The 17,556-nt window shown below is 49.3% G+C and overlaps 1 protein-coding gene across 1 annotated transcript in view; it reads left to right on the forward strand.

The window, feature by feature from the left end:
• Positions 1-269: 269 nt before the first annotated feature.
• rnf24 (ring finger protein 24) overlaps positions 270-17,556 on the forward strand; it is a 38,308-nt gene continuing 21,021 nt past the window's right edge. The window contains exon 1 of the mRNA XM_036516442.1: positions 270-751. The gene's annotated coding sequence lies outside the window, so the exon portion shown is untranslated. The remainder of the gene's footprint in view (positions 752-17,556) is intronic.

A 17,556-nucleotide genomic window follows, 5' to 3' on the forward strand; every position in this document is an offset into this window, starting at 1 on the left:
GTAGTAACAGTACAAGAACTTCTGCTACAGTCACAACCACTAATACTACTACGAATAATAATAATAATTATAATAACAATATGTTGCTGTTGTCACAGTATAGTTAATCATATTCTCATACCATCATGTATACGATATTCATATTCTTGATTGTGCTTTCACTCCCAGCATAAGCACACCTCCGCGCCCGATCCTCCCCCCTCTCCCTCCCCCTGCCCCAGCTCATCACTCCCAGCGCTCCCACCGCGTTTGCCTCTGTCTGTGCGGAACCGGCTGGGAGGAGGGACCTAGCCTAGCCAGTCGTGTGCTACGTGCAAAATCGTTTAAATTGTAGCTAAGCTAGCTCGCTAACAGTTAACTACAAAAACAATCCGGCCATCAACTCATATAAAATCGGCGGTGACACAGACAGAAGACGCGTAAAGAGAAGCTGGTGTTCAGTCACAGACTGGGACTATTTTTACGACTCGGTTAGCTGTTACTAGCCACCCAGAAATGTTCACGTAGGTTTATAGCAAGCTAGCTAAATTGATTCAAATCGGCTCTGATTGCAGCCCAGCAATTAAAATCAAGTTTACCGATCAGCGGCTCATGTCTTTATATATCCATGCGTGTGCTGAATTTAGCTAGGTTTGTTGTATTTTTGACACAGTTCAGAATATATTAATAGGTACCTGGTTGAGTAATAGCAAGCTGTATTACTTTACACCGACAGCCAAGGGAAAATAAACGTGGGAGCCGAGAGATATTGGTAAGTGTGCCTTTTTGATTGTAAAATTATCGGTGCTGTTATCGCATGGTGGATAAGCACCCAAATTAATGGTCATATAATTAAGTATCGCAGCGTTGGCTGTGAACTGGTCATTTTTATTTTCAGTTTGAATTGGTTGCTACTGTTACGTGCTTGCGCTGGTGATGTATACCAGAGACAATTTCATTATATTTTCTGCCGTCACTGGGTAGTCGTCCACAAGGTTTGTACGGTAGGCAGCTAACGTTTGCTGACTTGCCTTGCCAAACACTAAATGTATGTAATCTTAGCAAACGGTAATATTAACTAACCTGAGCATTTGAGTGTCAGGGTATTATTATGAGTACTAGTATTGATTAAAGTGTTGCTTCTGTTTTGCGCGGCTAGCCAGTAGCTAGTAGTTATTTGTGATATGAAGACTCAGTGAAAAATCGGAATTCGCTCGATTTGATATGGTTAACAATCATTTCCGAGCGAGCCACCAAAAATAATCCAAAAATGATGCTGCAAGGTTGTTTTGATGGCTGACTAATAATATAGCTAATGTTATAGCTGATAACAATTGGCTATCTAGCGTCTAAATGACAGTGAATGGCTAACTTTACCTAGTTTACAAGCCGCGGAACCGAGGTTTTGCCAGCTAGATCTCCGTTAAGGTTGTTGTTCATCGCTATTTAAAATAGCTCAGTTGTTACTCAAGCAGCAGTTGCTATGTGTTTGGATAAAACACGCTGCTAAATGGAGAAAATTGTCTGTCTTGGCGTGGACGGTGTGTGTGTAGAAGATTCGAGCTGGCGGGGACAAGGACCAGAGCCACGCTGGCTGACAAAAATCCTTGAGTTTCCAGAAACTCCGTGTGTGTGTGTGTGTATGTATAGTTGTGTAGCAGCTAAATAAACGTAGACGGTTAAACTGTAAGCACTGACGGCATGCATGTCTTATTTATTTGCTTCTGACATGATCTAACTGACAACTGCCAACAGTTCGGGGGTTGCTACTCTGGGTACATAGCTGGCTGCAAATGGCATTGCAGCGCGGTAACCTCTTCGGCTCCGGGCGAGGCGTCGTGTCCTGCCCACTTTGCGGACTTGCCACTTGCCACGTTTAGTATAATTTAGCTAGATTGCTGCCTGTGCCAAGACATTGTGGGCATGCAATCCAGGAGTAGAGGTACGTCCTCCCTGGAGCTACTAATTGTTTGTATTGGTTCTCATACCAAGCGCGCTGGCTTGCTAGCGCTCACCTTAGCCGTAATAGTGGGTGTGTCGTGTTTTGTTGTGTTGTGCGAGCCGGAATTAATTTCAAAATTGAGTGTATATGATGTACCCGTTGCAGCTGCAGTATTTCCTGGCGAACACGTAACTATTGTTAAACTGCCTGGTGTAACAGTCCTTACCAGAAAGCTGTGCTTGTTGTCAGGATGAAGTGTAGATGATCAAAATCGGCATAAAATCCACAGCTAGAGAAGACGTTCCCCCAACTGTGGGCGGTGGTAGGGGCAACAGGAGGCACGCGCGCCATATAATAATAACATATTTCCTTCTACATTGTGATTTTATGTTACATTTCGCATGTTATCCATTTATACAGCTGGGTGTTCACTAAAGCAGTTTGAGTAAAGGCTGGCAGTGTAGCATAGTGGTAAAGAGGAGGGCTCATAACCGAAAGTTTGCTGGTTCGATTCACCGCAGGGGCACTGCTGTTGCATCCTTGGGCAAGGTACTTAGCCCAGAATTACCTCAGTTAATATCCAGCTGTATAAGTGGGAAAAATGTAAAAATTGCAGCCTGTGTAAGTCGCTCTGGATAAAAGCATCTGCTGAATCACAGTAATGTAATGTAATTTAAGGAACTTTGCTCAAAGGCATAATAGCAGTGCTTCAGTAAAGATCTGAACCTGCAACCTCCATATCCCACGTCCTGCTTTCTAACCAACCGACCCAAAATGAGAGGGTGCATTCATACGTCCAATTTAGCATAATTTTCCAGCCTCAGTAACTATCACAGGTCGCACAATCTTTGCTGAATCGCAGATGGACGGTATTGAGGTGAACGTAGGAGTATTGTATTAAACAGAACAATGGAGTGGTGAGTGGCGAGGTGCGCGCGCTGTTTGCAGGAACGGCACCGGCTTCCGCAGAGACTGACTCACTGAAAGTGAACGCACCGGTTTCGCCGCGTTGGAAGTTAATGAGCGCGCCGGCACGCGCCGAGGCTTTACACGGATGTCTCCGGGAATGGGTGAAAATAACAGCAGTTCTGGCGGTTTGCTGCCTGAATGCGGTGTGGTCTGGGGGGGGGGGGGGTTTCATTGGGCTGTAATCAGGCACTGACAGTGAGCTGCACAGCGCGGGCGGGGAATGGGGCATTGGTTTCCCCCCTCGGCCTGGCGGCAGGGTTTTCATTCAGGGTTTAATCCCCGCTCTGTGGGGTGAGTGGGAAAGGGCCGGCGCTGCCCGGATACCGGCAGCAGGCAGCACTGCAAACTGCACGGGGTGCCCCGCGATTGGACCGGCAATCAAACGATTAAGGACTCGCCCGTCCCAGGATGTCGTGGTTTCCCTTAAAGCGGTGCCCCGGCCGAGGGGATAGATCGGAATAGGCGTGTCTCCCACTGGGCACAGGTCAGCTGTGGTTCTCATTAGGAGCTGCAGTGTGGAAGTGGAAGATTACTGTACTGGGAGGTGACCCATGGGACTTGACCCCAGCACCGCTCAACTTTTCTTAAACACTGACCCCCCCTTTGTATGTTGTACAATAGATGTCAAGCATGTTCCAGGGGTAATCCAAATTATGTAATTCTCTTGTTAGTAATGGACAGCAGTTGTAAATGTATGCTTGCAGGCAAGGTGGTTTCTGGGTTGATCGCTATAGGGAAAAGGTCTGAAATGCACCGCCGGACAATTGCATAACTTACTGTGTGTACAGTAGCAGTACAGTATGTGAACAGTGGTGTGTCTTTGTGAGATTCAGTTCACACACAGAACACACACACACATACACAGTGACTTTGAAACGTTCCTCGGAGAAATGCACTGTCCCCTTTAAAACATGCTTTGCCGTTAGCAAAACATTAGATAACCAGTGTTTGGATAAATACATCAGCTTGGCAATGCCGAAGAACATGTTCTGAGGTATTCCTGGTGTGACAGACACAGCCGGGACCTGTGTGTGGTAGCCTTTTTCACAGTTTAAACAGAGGCTACTATCCATGAATTGTCTTAATCTCCAAAACGTAAAGAAGAACTGGGCTCCCTTTTTGGGGGGGGATCTGGGATTGGAATGGACTCAGGTGAATTCAGGGGAGTGGCAGTCAATTGCGACACCCCCCCCCCCGATGAAGTCTTTATTAGAGGTTTGCCTTATACCAGGACAAAGGCCTGTTTCTCATGCAAGATGAAGCACGTCATTTGATGAATTTGCATGTGTTTTTTTTTCTTTCCGAAGCACATCTTATGTAAGCACTAAACGTTCCCAGATGTGAGGTAATCATGCATTACTGCCGAGGCTCAGCGTAGCCATCGAAAGGCGCGCAGCGCGGGAGACGCCGCTGGTTGATCGCGTTGATTGTAATCCTACAGCAGATTATGCTGCATCAGAATACGCTGCATTCATTGCGCTCGGCTCAGAGGTCTCCTTAATGCGCACAATGGCATTTTACAAACGACAGACCCCCCCCCTTCAGTATTTCGCAACGCTGGCAGTGCGGTGACCCATTTGAAAGCAGAAACGGAAACCACATGTTTTGGGCTACTGTACCATCCTGATGCTGGCAGTTACAGGCCCGATCATGCAGGGAAACATACACACAGTACACATTTATGCTGAGCTGCAGGAAGCGGTGGAGGTTGGCTGAAAGGACACCTTTCTCTCACAGGGCGTCCTTGGTGATCCTCACTGCTAGGCTTGGGAACACCTGCGGTGCTAATTAGCCCTAATGAGTCCGCCTTCAGGGGAAGTCTGTGGCGAGCTGTGTGTTGTGTTACGTAATTGCGCTGTGATGTAAAGGTCACATGTCAAGGTCTGCAATCATCTTTTACATTACATTTTACATTATGGGCATTTAGCAGACGCTCTTGTCCAGAGCGACTTAAATAGGTTACAGTTCTTTTACAGTGTTATCCATTTATACAGCTGGATATTTACTGAAGCTATTGAGGGGGTAAGTACCTTGCCCAAGGGTACAGCAGCAGTTCCCCAGTGGGGAATCGAACTGGCAACCTTTCAGTTGCAAGTCCTGCTCCTTAACCACCGTGCTACACTGCTGCCCTTCTTGTGGATGGTTTCAGGAGGGAGTGAAATATAGAAGGTCTTCATTACAGATAGCAAAGTGTAAGTGAGGTACTAGAAGAATTGACCATAAGTGTTACGGGTATGCTTTGTGTGTGCTTGTGTGTGCAACTTAAAGAATATTTTCAGCACTTCACCCCTGGGTTTTGTTTCTCACGGTTAATTTGGCCCTGCCGTTGTAACTCCCAGCGGGGGGGGCAAGTGAAATCAGCAATTAATTTCTCCCAGTCGGTGCCTCAGCTACGGAACTGAACCGAAAGGCTTGCGCTGTGCTTGTCACCTGCCGTTAGATCACCAGCTGAAAACATCCAGTTCAGTCCGTGCGGTATCAACACCTTAAACGAGCTGTCCTGGTGGATTTGAAAGCCAGCTGCCAGGCAACTGTTCTGTCTGATTAAAAAAAAAAAAAAAAAAAAGGCCAGGCAAACTAAGATAGCACAATGGTTTTACTTTCGGTTCAGAGTCAGAGGCATATCAGCACCCTCAGGATGAGGTCAGGCTCAGTGCCAGGAGAAAATACAGAGGGGTGCAGTTGCAATACACTGGGGGGGGGGGGTGTCATAAATACTATGTACACATCGGGATATAAGGAGACAACTGGAGCTGCACTGAGATCCGTCTGGGGGTGCAGTGTACCCCTAACCACCCCCATAGCGCCGGGCCTGGATGAGGTGGGAATGTTCCTGTATTGTTGCCCAGCCTCGTATTCCTATCAACTGAGTCACTCCTCTGGAGTTCCGCCAGCCTTGGTCCTGCCTGCGCCTTTCCGAACTTTTACCTCAGAATGTTTCTGTAAACCAATCCCTTAGCTGTGAAAAATAAAGTGTTGGTTGTAATGGTGGTGCCAGCACTTCGGCAAATACTTTCTTTCTGACAGGTAGGAGTGTGTGGTCCGCAGACTCATTAACCCTAAAGTAAGAGTGCTGTATCCACTAAAGGCTCAGAATATGACAGTGCTTATCAAACCACCAGAATCAAAGCAGTCTCACCTCTCTGAACTCTTCTTTGCCTGAGCACCAAACATTAGATCACCGAGCCGGTGTGATATTTTGGCAGTCATGGATTTTTCCTGCTTTTTGTTGCGGTCAACCAAACGTGTTATCAGCACAGGCTGAGGCTGACAGCCCGGGTTCGAAAATGACTTGCTTGAAATGGGCCGTGTCATCTGCCGACAGTGACTGGCAGCCTGCTGTGACAGCTCCGGTCAGCCGATACAGCCCTGTCACATCACTCTCGGCAATTTGTCAGGCATCTGCTAGCTGCTCAGATGATATTGGTGGCATAGTGTATCCTCCAATGAGCAGCCACTTAACTGTAGTGCATTATGGGAGTTGTAGTGTAAAAACAGTCACGTTGGTGTGTGTGTGTGTGTGTGTGTGTGTGTGTGTGTGTGTGTGTGTGTGTGTGTGTGTGTGTGTCTGTGTCTGTGTCTGTGTCTGTGTCAGAGTATGGTATTGGCTATATCCAGCACTTCTGCCGGAGTGCACAGGTTGTTGTGGTGATGTGGTCCTTAAATAGTGCAATTCGTGAAACCCAGAAATAGTTGGGTGAAAGAGGGGACCATGTTCCCATTTTTAGTCTGTGTGCTGTATTTATGGTGGTGCAAGTTGCTGTTTTGGTGCTGCTGTTTGCTCTACTTGCACAATGTAAATTATCATTTAGATTTAACTGGTATGTACTTTGCACTTTGTTTCTAAAAAATGCGGTTTAAGTCAACCTGGGGTAAGGCCCTCAGCCAAATGGGTAAATAATTGTAGTGGCTGGCGAACAGCTCTCATTGGCTGGCCTAACATGAACCCAGAGGTGATGCTGGCAGGTGTGACGGCCTGATGTGGAATCTCAGCCCCTCTGAGAGTTTAGTCAAAGCATCCATTTCCTGGTTCAGTTTTCAAGCAGACACAAATACGTCTATGTTCACTTCCTGTGTTCATATTCAGGTGAGAGGTCACCCTGGTTACTCAATCTCAGTTTCAGTAAGGGTGTAGTGCTTTGTCCTCAGGGGCATCGAGAAGGTTTTTCATTGGCTGAGCTGGTGGGTTAGCGGGTGGATGGTGGATGTTTGCATTGTCAGTTGCTAGCTTTGTAAATTCAAGATAATATTCAAAGTATGGCAGATTTTCAAGGCGATAAACTGTTGATTTCTGGAAATAATTTCCATTTAAATCAGAAATAAGTGTGATGTGTAGAGAGGAAGGTTCTGCCTGATCATTTGTACCCACCTGCCTCCACTGTGAAGGCAATCAGGCACGAAGTTCAAGCACGCCGTTCCCCTGGCCAGCCAGTGTGGACTGCGTATGCACAGTGTTAACGCCTGACACAGATATCATCCTCGCAGCTGCCCTGAATCCTGTGGGCGCCGTTGAACTTTGATAGCCGTAGCCTTTTTCCACACACACACATTTCTCATAAATGAAGTATTCCTGCTGCTTTCTTACCCAGTAGATGACTCAGAGCATGTGTTGTATCGATTAATTTGTACGTTAACCCAACTTTATTCACTTAAAATAACAGGGCGGTCAGTCTGTTTGGATGGATTTTGGTGTAGTTCTGCAGATTACGGCCGTTTGGATAAGAGGGAGATGTCTGTGTGAGGTCATCACAAACAGCCAAAGTCGTGCTTTTTCTGAGGTAGCCGTGCAGCTGTTCCTGCGTCTGGGTCTTATTTCCAGTGGCTTGCGCTGAAGGCTCAGTGCGGAGATCAGTTCAGCCGCCTATTGCCCGCATGGGGATACAGGATGCATTCATGTTAAAGCTAAAGCACCAAACATTCAGCGGAATCCAATAGAGCAGCAGGCGCAGAAACCGCCGGTATCAGTGTCATTGACATATTGTTATGTTAATAGCATTAGTGTACTTTTAGATGTCGCCACCATACAGTCTCGTTTTTACTATAAAGCTATGATTTAATTAAAAACTGCGATATCAAGGATTTAGCTAATCCTGGCATATTTGGTTTCTGCAAATCTAAGCTTAGCACAGTTGTGTTTTTCTTGCTTCTTAGTGAATGCCTGTTCAAGCTGACTGTGGTTGCCCTGAGTCCGTCCTAGCTTTGCGTGACCGGTGGAAATGCCGGGGGTTTCTTTGGGTTCCTCCCTGAATTTGGGGGGGGGGGGGGCAAAACGGCACAAAATGTGGGGCTAAGAAGAAGCATGGGTGTCGGCTGCTTGTTTACAAGGCTCTGCAGGGGTTAAATGCAGGCTGACAGGGCCGGCGCGGCAGACAGCTCTGCAGGGGTTAAATGCAGGCTGACAGGGCCGGCACGGCAGACAGCTGTGGATGTCAGTTTGCAGCTTGTTTGCGCCGGCTTGTGTTACCGTCTCCGCCCGGCAGGGGGGCGGGGGGTGGAGGGGGGGGTCCTGAGCGCCTGCCAGGGATCGGGCGAGCGGGGCGGGGGGCGGAAAGGTCAGGGGGGCGCGATCCCGCTGCCGCATGGCCCTCTGGGGGCGAGCCCTCCTCCTCCCCCTCCTCCTCCTCCTCCTCGCCCTGTTCTGCTCGATCCCCCAGATCCAGATTAGGCTCCGCAAAGTGGATTAATTAGCCGGCGGAGAAACAGCGCTGCCCTGGATTAGAGGGGCACTAATCCTGCTGCCCTCACACAGAGTGGAGGCGCTTTTCAGGTGCTTTCCTCTGACCCCCCCACCCCCCCGTCCACCTCCGCTCCCATGCCCTGGAAATGTGTTTCGACATTCCCCTGGGGCCAGCCTGAGATACAGACCGTCGCCTCACCCTGGACAAGGGTTCCATCCAAATGTCAGTTACATTACATTACATTGCGTTACGTAACATTCATTTAGCAGACGCTCATATCCAGCATGACTTACAGTACAAAAGAACAGTGTATCCATTCAAGTTGATTGAGCAACAGTGTCAGCCCAGGCTAACAACACTCCCAGACCAGTGTGTGTGAGCACAACACTATTCAAGCCCTACCACAAGTTAACTTGTGCAACCTGACTAGAAAAGGGAAGCCAAGTACACACACTTCCATACATCGCAGTCACTAGATCACAGAATCCAAAACACATTGCAATACACACAGTTACAGTAGTTAAAATAATGCTCGGTGGTTGTTTAATAATGTTGTAGCCTGTTATCATTGAGTGCAGTGTTGGTGTTGGCACCAGAAGGCATGCCAGCCTGGTTATCATGGCTGTTGGGTATGATTGCCTGGAAGATACCAGCTGCATTGGAGTTGGTAGGTGTGCACCGGGTTCCCCGTGTCTGTGGTAACATGGTGTGTTTTTAGAGTACAGTGATAGCTAGAAATGAAACCGACTCCCTTTGCTGAGACCCTCCATTCCTCCGGTTTCCACTCCCATATTTGGATTACACTTTGACCCACTTATGCGAAAACTTGGCACAGTGAAACCTGGGGGTAAAAAAAAAAATGTATCTCTTTTAATGCATATTTCAGAGCCTTGGCCACAGCGCTTCTCAGAACTGCCGCTTATCTCCTCAAAGATAAGCAAAAAATGAGCGTTATTGCAGCGCCTGTGGATGACACAGGGCATTTCCCCACAAAGGACTTGGATGGTCTTTTCAAAGGCCCCTGCTGAGTAACATATATCGCGTATCCCCGAAGGCCTTTGATGTGCGCCGTGCTGTATTTTACCGAGTTTCTTCTTGGCGTGGCGGCTTTGCGGATTACCGCGTGGCTCGTGCGCTACTTACTGGGGATAATTACACTATCTAATCTGTGATAATTCCGTCCCTGTGTTGGGAGTTAGTGGTTAATTACGTGGTGGCTGACGGCGCTGTGTTTTGTAAGAGGCTGTGTCTCGGGAGCGGCCCTGTGCTCCGCTGCCCTTCGACGTGTTCAGTTTCAAACGCGCGAATCCCCGCCGCTGGCTGCGCCGACGGTGGAAATTTCCACTCCAAAATCAGACAGCGGTCTTTGTTCTGGTGGTGTGTGTGTGGCGGTGAAGCGGTATTGGGGGGGGGGGGGGGGTGTAGGGGGCAGGGGGCGGGGGGGGGGGTTGCCACAAGTCTCTGTAAATTGGCTTTGGCTGTGGCTGTTGCAAAAGACCACATCCGTCAGCTATTTGGAGAGGGGAGGAAAAAAAAAAGAAAAACTGAAGCACAGAGGAGCACGTTTAAACTCCTGCTAAAAAATGCACGTTATGTTATCCCCACTGCTGCCAGTCGCGTTGGTGTGATATCGCCGAGGACCGCAGAGAGAAACGCTCCGTTTTGGACTGAATCCCTAAGGGACCTGATTTGAACTTCTATTGTTTGAAAGGTCAGCCTTTTCATTGATTTGTACATGTTGGCTGTTCCCCGGCAAAACACAGCAAACTTGGAGATGCATTAAAGGGATATTCCACCTGCGGCATGTGAAGGTTATTCTCTGTATATCACTTGGATAGTGTTTCCACGTCCAGTTGTGGAATTCCCCAACCCAATTTTATGGCCAAGTTTACACCCCATGTCGTAAAAGAAGCCTCAGTCTCATGGTCTCGTGGTTCCGGTTCATATTGATTCCAGTGTAATGTATTGCAACTTCCTGGCCAGCTGTCGGTCTGATGTCGCAACAGACAGCGTTCCTCCCAGTTCTCGGCCGTGGGCCCGGAGGGGCATTTCATCCCCACACAGACTGCTTATCCGTGACCCCCCACCTCGAGCGCCGCAATCGATGGGAAGGTCCATAAGGGCCAGCATTTGAGGGTGGACGTGGGAACGCACGTTTCACCTTTCACCTGAATCACACACCGTCGCTTCAGAGGAGGAGAATAAGGGTGGAGAGAGGTTGCGGGCTGCCCCCCCCCTATGGGATGGAAAATTCTGGAGTGACCCAGCAGGCCTGTTCTCTCTGACAGCATTTTTACTCTTTTTTTTTTTTTTTTTTTTTTTTTTCCTTTAGTTATTTCTTCCTCCATACAGTAGAATTATGTAAGCACGGAGGCTTGCACTTTCGAGTGCTCCCTGTGGGAAAACCTCTTGTTATTTAACTGTTATTTACCAACCAGACAGCGCCCAAGTTGTGGTCCGGCCGAGGAGAGCATTTCCAGAGAGCACTTCCATGTGAATGTGGTTTCAGAAATCAGCGGTTGATTTAGTCAGTTTATTCCAGTCCTCCCCATAAGCATACCTGCTGCAGTCTCTAGCATTGTTCCCTTCCTGGCGACGCCTGTCAGGGGGATAGGAGACGACAGGCCTGACTCCACGGGGTATGGGTCTGGCTGAACTCCGCCGGTGACTCCACGATCTGCGACCGCCAGGCGGGTTTCGGAAGCGCCGACACACAGGGCGTGATGCATATCTGGTTTCGGGTGTCGTAAACATGTGAGCCGCACGGGGGGAGGGGGGGGGGGGGGGGGGTCTGCGAGGGGCGTGGTCTTCCCCTCACACATTGTGTCCAGAGCCCCTGAAGAGCCCCTGATTGCTCCTGGCGCTGATACCTGCCGTTGTGCGCGGATTTGAGTGGGACATCTGCGGGAACAATGCGCCTTTCAGGGAAGTGTTCCTAGAAATGACTGCTGCCTCCTTCTCTCCCGCCCACAGCTAAACCACAGAGGTTCCCTGCTCCTTCAGTGTACAGTGCAAACGCAGGTGGGGGAACCCTGTAAAACCACAATCGCAGGCAGAGCAGCACTGTGAAAATGGAAACACCAGAAGAGGAACACTTCAAAACCACAACCATAAGTACAGGAATGCTGTAGAATCTGTAAAATCACAAACACAGGTATAGGAATGTTCTAACGCTGCATACACAGGTAGAGGAACACGTTAAAACCATAAACATGTGCACAGTAATGCTGTAAAACTCCAAGCACAGGTAGAGGAGCCCTTTAAAACTGCAAACACAGGTAGAGGAACACAGTCAGACATGGGAAGGACCTGTCTCGGCTGCTCATTGTCACTCAGCTGACCCCTGACCCCAGCACAGGGAAGATCCCAGCATTCACACCTGGCGGACGAGATCAGAAAGTCGCTACCTGTTTGAAGTCGCCTCATAAAACATAAACGAATCCCGTGGGTTTTTTTTCGGTTTACCCCCTGCATTTGTGTTTCCGTTAAGGGTCAGGGGAAACTGGCCAGGCGGAGACGGAACAGGGAGGCGGGGCCTGTTGAAATGTCCACCTTCAGCATGCGGCGCTGGACATGCTGTTCTGGCAGGGAAAAAACGGATCTGCTCTCCGAAGGGCGGGGCCGGGGACACGGTGTACCCTGTCGGGTTTCTGCCCGGCAGTCCGCTGCTCGTCTCGTGTGACAGGGAGCCCTGCTGGCGGGGCTCTGTCTGGCCTGGAGTGGACTGGAGTGCCAGGGGGAGGGGGGAGGGGGGGAGAGAGAGCCGTCTCGAAAAGCTAATCGACCGTGCGTGTTTGAATGAGCCGATTAGCGTGAAGAGAAAACAAACGCATGATATGAGCGGAGCGGGGCGGGGGCGTACACCAGCCGTGGAGTGGGAGCTCTTCTGTGGCTGCCCGGCTGTGCTCGAGAGGGGAGGGGTGTGTCTGTGTGTGTCTGTGTGTGTCTGTGTGTGTGTGTGTGTGTGTGTGTGTATCTGTGTGTGTATCTGTGTGTGTGTATGTGTGTGTATGTGTGTGTGTGGATACTTCTTCCGCTGCTTGAGGGAAATGCCTAAGACTCCTAGTGTAGTTAAGGGAGATGCAGCAGATGTGTGAAAGAGACCTGTCTGACCCAAAGTGAGGCCCCCCAGAGTTAGGGCCCTGGAGTAAGGCCTCAATCCGTTCTCAGTATCTCCACCATCTCACCACTTATCCAAGCGTGGATAAGTCTATCCTGAAAAGCACGTCTCCATCTGAGAAACACCCTCACTGCGTGGCTGAGTGGTTTCTGTTTGGGCTGCCAGCTGTCTCAGTAGCTTTACTCTCCCTGTGTGAACCTGACCGCAGCCTCGAGGGAGGCTGTGCTGAGAAACCCTCACCGTGCAGACCGAGGTGTCGTACGACTACACCCCCGGTACAGGGAGAGGGAAGCCCGCCCTGTACGGGCTGGGACAGTGTGGAATCCCCCCGGTAACCAATCAGGAACCCTTTACATTATTACATCATTGACATTTTTTAGGGAACACTGGCATCTTCTCTGAGTGCTGCTTCCTGCCCTGTATATCAGGACAGGAATTCTGGAGAAGGGCGTGGCGCGTGCTCGTGGGAATGGCCCGTGTGTTTGCACAGCATTACCCATGCTGCTCTGAGAGCGTGCGGTCCCACTCTGCCTCTGAAAGGAAGGGGGAAGCACTAACGTCTTGCACAGTCCGAAGTTCAGAGGTCTCGTGTCCGGGGGCGGGCGAAACAGGGGCTTGGTGTGCGGGACAGGCTGTGCCTGGAGTGTGCCACTGGTATTTTTAGGTGGGAAAAAGGCCCGCTCGGGGGCTGGGGGGAGGGGAGGGAGGGCCAAAGAGGTGAGGTTTCAGGCACTGCTCTCTGGATTACACGCCACACCTGGTGCCATTAAGCCAGCCAGTGTCCTTCACCATTGCTCAGTGATTCTGGACCTCCAGGGGCAATAAGATATGATTTTCTACAGGAAGATTCTCTTGAACCAAGTGAACAGGAAGTGCGGTCACAGCACTGCCATTCACCCAACCCGAATCGCCTCCCAGGACCTCCCTGGCTGGACTTTGGTCTCAACACAGGTTTTCGTGGATGTACGCATGCAGAGGTGTCCAGTGGGCCCGTCCCGGAGCGGGGGAAGGCCTGGTGTGGCTTCTCGGGTGCGGAGACGCCTGGACCCTGACGAGGCTTCTCCGCTGTGCCTCTGTGGTTGTTTACCATCGCGGGGTAAAATTACCGTGACGACCTGCTTTTCACAGCTGTTGGGCTCAGCGAATCTTGATACCATGCACGAGGTGCCTTGAAGGGTGGCCTGGCACTGCTTCCCACAGGGGGGTCATTTCTCCCAGGGAAGAGACCCCTAGAGGGATATTTTGGACCCCCTCCCCACACTGATCCCCCCACAATATCCCCCCCCCCCCCCAATGAAGTATGCATTTGGCAAGGTGGTCGTTATATAAACATAGGTTTCATGTGCAGCAATGTGGGTCACTGGATCAAAATAGCTCCTGGCTGAGATTTTAAGGTAGCTTGAATTCAGGAGAAGAGAAAGTGCAGCCCATTGCCTTGGATTAACTATCAGTTTCTATTTCCTTAGGCCTGGAGCTGAGGACCAGGCCACTGAGAGAGAGGGGCTGCTAACCAGCCTTCCTTCCAGTCACCTCTCTTAGAGTGCTTTTGCCCAGGAGACTGTTCTATAAGTAGCAGCTCTGTCCCCATTCAATTCTGGCTGGAGCACGCCAATAGTTTTAGCTGAACTATCAAAACAGGCTCTGCAAAGCCAATTTTACGTCAAACCCCTATGCACATTTATATGCACGTTCACATGCGCGCACACACACACACACACACACACATGTATGCACGTTCACATGCACACACACTCACATACAAGCTTACAGTCACACACACACACAGCCACACGCGCGCACACACACACACACACACGGCCAGACCTGCTGCCAAGTCATCAGGTGTTAGTTCTGCCTGTGTCACACCACAGATCCATGGCTAAAAATGGCATCCGCTGCATTTCTCTCATCGGTGTTATTTCTCTGTTGAAATGAGTAATTGATACTAAGGAACAATCTGATACATGTGCGCAACCAATGAAAAAAAGGCTTCAGAGTTCGAATTTGAACATAAACGATAATCTGCTGCTGTAGCATGTATGTGGATGGCCCTAGAGAGTGTGCAGCTGATTAGTGGTGTATGAAAGATGACAGCTACGTAAGAATGAGCATTTCGGATGTTTTTACATCCACTTTTGGCCGGAATCAAAGTGCTTGTTGGCATTTCGTGTATAGATGTTTAAACGTGAGGTGGCACAAGATAAATACAGGTTTAATATGTCCTAAATCATGCTCGTGATTTAGTTTTACCTGGTATGGCTTTAACGCGGTGGCACTGCTGCAGGGGGTAGCAGTGTGGTGCCCAGTGGGACACTGCTGTTGCACTTGTAAGGTGCTTAAATCAGTATCTGTCCAGCTGTGAAAAAAGTGTCAAGCAGCAGTGTGGTGTAGTGGTAAGGAGTAGGGCTCATAGCAGAAAGGTTGCTGGTTCGATTCTTCACTGGGGTGCTGCTGCTGTACCCTTGGGCAAGGTACTTAACCTAGAATTTGCTCAGTAAATATCCAACTGTATGATGTATAAATAACATGTAAAAATTGTAACCTAGCCTGGATAAGAGTGTCTGATTAATGACAGTAGTGTAATGTAATATTGAACTATCCCCTACATTCAGCTACACTCCCACTGTTTTCTCTGTTAGGGGAAGTGCTAATGTGGTTTCATTAAAATAGAGAACATATTTGTGTACCTGCCTTCCTGCCAGACCCTGTGTAAAAACATGTCCCCAGAGTGTTATGTAAGCCTTCGCACTGCCAAGCGCGACAGAAATGTTCTGTCTCCAGGCGCCGGGTCCGGCATTCAGCTGACCCGAGAGCCAGATCTGGGGGAAGAAAGGCATCTGTTCCGGGCCGGGTTGAGCTCAGTCCAGATAGTCAGGTCCTGTTAACATTAGCCGTCCAGAAATGAACTGCCGTTACTTAATTGTACTGGAACGAAAATCGCAGCCCCCACGAGTTTACCACGAATGTCCCAAATTCTTCTTTGTGCTTTGAATTTTTATTTCCATGGAACCCAAATTGAATTTGCCTTGCAGGGCACATAGGTCTGAAAACTGCAAAGTAGTTTGTCTGCCAGTTATTGTTGTAACGTCTGAATTTAAATGGAACTTGAAGTGTGTTTTCTGGAAATAGTCAATGGGGGTGTTTGATCAGCTACCCCGGGGAGCACTTTTGTTTTCCAAACCTGCCTCTTACTACGTCAGCGGCCTTTTCAAGGAACACATAGGAATGCTTGGTACAGCCTAAGAGCAAACCCAGGGCCATGACAGTCAGCGGTGATAGAATAATCCAAAATGTGTTCCCAGTTCCCTGTGTCCCCACCAACTGGTAGACCTCTGACCCCTCGAAAAGGAGGGGAAAGTCAGGGCTAGCGACCGGCTGCGGCCGTGTTCAGAGGCCATGCCCTTTGACCTTCGCCCTGTTGTTTTTGTGACGCGCACAGGTGTTGAAGGGCAGGCAGGGTGGGGGGTAACGAGAGGCAATGAGCCGTAGCTGTTTGGGAGAGAGAAGAGAGCTGGATCACAGCCACAGCAAATTGCCTGCATGGTGGCCAAAGGTCAGCCTGATCAGCTATAATGGAGCGAGGGTTATCAGGCAGCTAGCAGCTACAGCAGAGCGGCTGCTATCAGCCAGCTAGCAGCGTTAACTTGAACAGCTACAGCAGAACGACTTCTATTAGCGCGCTAGCAGCATTAGCCTGAACAGCTACAGCAGAACGACTTCTATTAGCGCGCTAGCAGCATTAGCCTGAACAGCTACAGCAGAACGACTTCTATTAGCGCGCTAGCAGCATTAGCCTGAACAGCTACAGCAGAACGACTTCTATTAGCGCGCTAGCAGCATTAGCCTGAACAGCTACAGCAGAACGGCTTCTATTAGCGTGCTAACAGCATTAGCCTGAACAACTACAGCAGAATGGCTTCTATTAGCGCGCTAGCAGCATTAGCCTGAACAGCTACAGCAGAACGGCTTCTATTAGCGCGCTAGCAGCGTTAACCCGAACAGCTACAGCGGAGCGAGGATTATCATCCTGCTAGCAGGGCTAGTCTGAAAAGCTACAGTAGAGCGGAATAAACCTTAAAGTCTTAAATTGCTTGTGTTCAGCAGTGTGAGTCAGTGACTGCAAGCTGAGAGATGAGCACACCTGCATAGGAAGGTGTGTGCAAACCATGGAGGTACCTTAGCGTTCACACCACTCACTGTTTTGTAACACGTACCGTTCTAAATAAGCACATGTGTCCCGTGTCAGATGTGTATGTGACCTCTCTCAATTATCTTTTATTTTTGCAACAAATGATAACGTTTCAGCCGAGCTGACCTTCTAAGATTAAGGCCTGCGCAAGCCCGACATCACATTGCGTGTGGGAAACACTGAAGACGTAACAGTTAGCGGGACTGTGATGTTAGCTGTGATTGGTTAGCTGTCTCATGATGTTAGCTGTGATTTTTTTGTCTGTGCTGTGATGCTTGCTGTGATTTATCTGAGATTGGTCACCTGTCTTATGATATTACATGTGACATGTTAGCTGTGATTGGTTAGCTGTGACAGGTTACCTGTGATGTGATGTTAGCTGTGATACATACCCATTCCTTGGGTATTTTGTCTGACAGTCAGACACCGTTCATGGGCAGAGTGCTTTGATAGCCCACAGGTGGGCCTTTCTGCGTGCAGCTCTCTAACACAGACACAGTGATATAAATCAGGGTCACAGGATGCCTTCATGCGGTCACTCCAGAGCATGAAACCCGCGGAGTGAAACACCTTTTCATGTCTCATAATCTGCTAAATACTCACCAGAGGAAAGATTGAACTAAATGACAGCCCCCCCCCCCCCCCCCAAGTTATAGGTAAAGTTATGCTAATCTATCTC

The sequence above is a fragment of the Megalops cyprinoides genome, chromosome 22, assembly GCF_013368585.1.
Source record: "Megalops cyprinoides isolate fMegCyp1 chromosome 22, fMegCyp1.pri, whole genome shotgun sequence".
Taxonomy (NCBI): Eukaryota; Metazoa; Chordata; class Actinopteri; order Elopiformes; family Megalopidae; genus Megalops; species Megalops cyprinoides.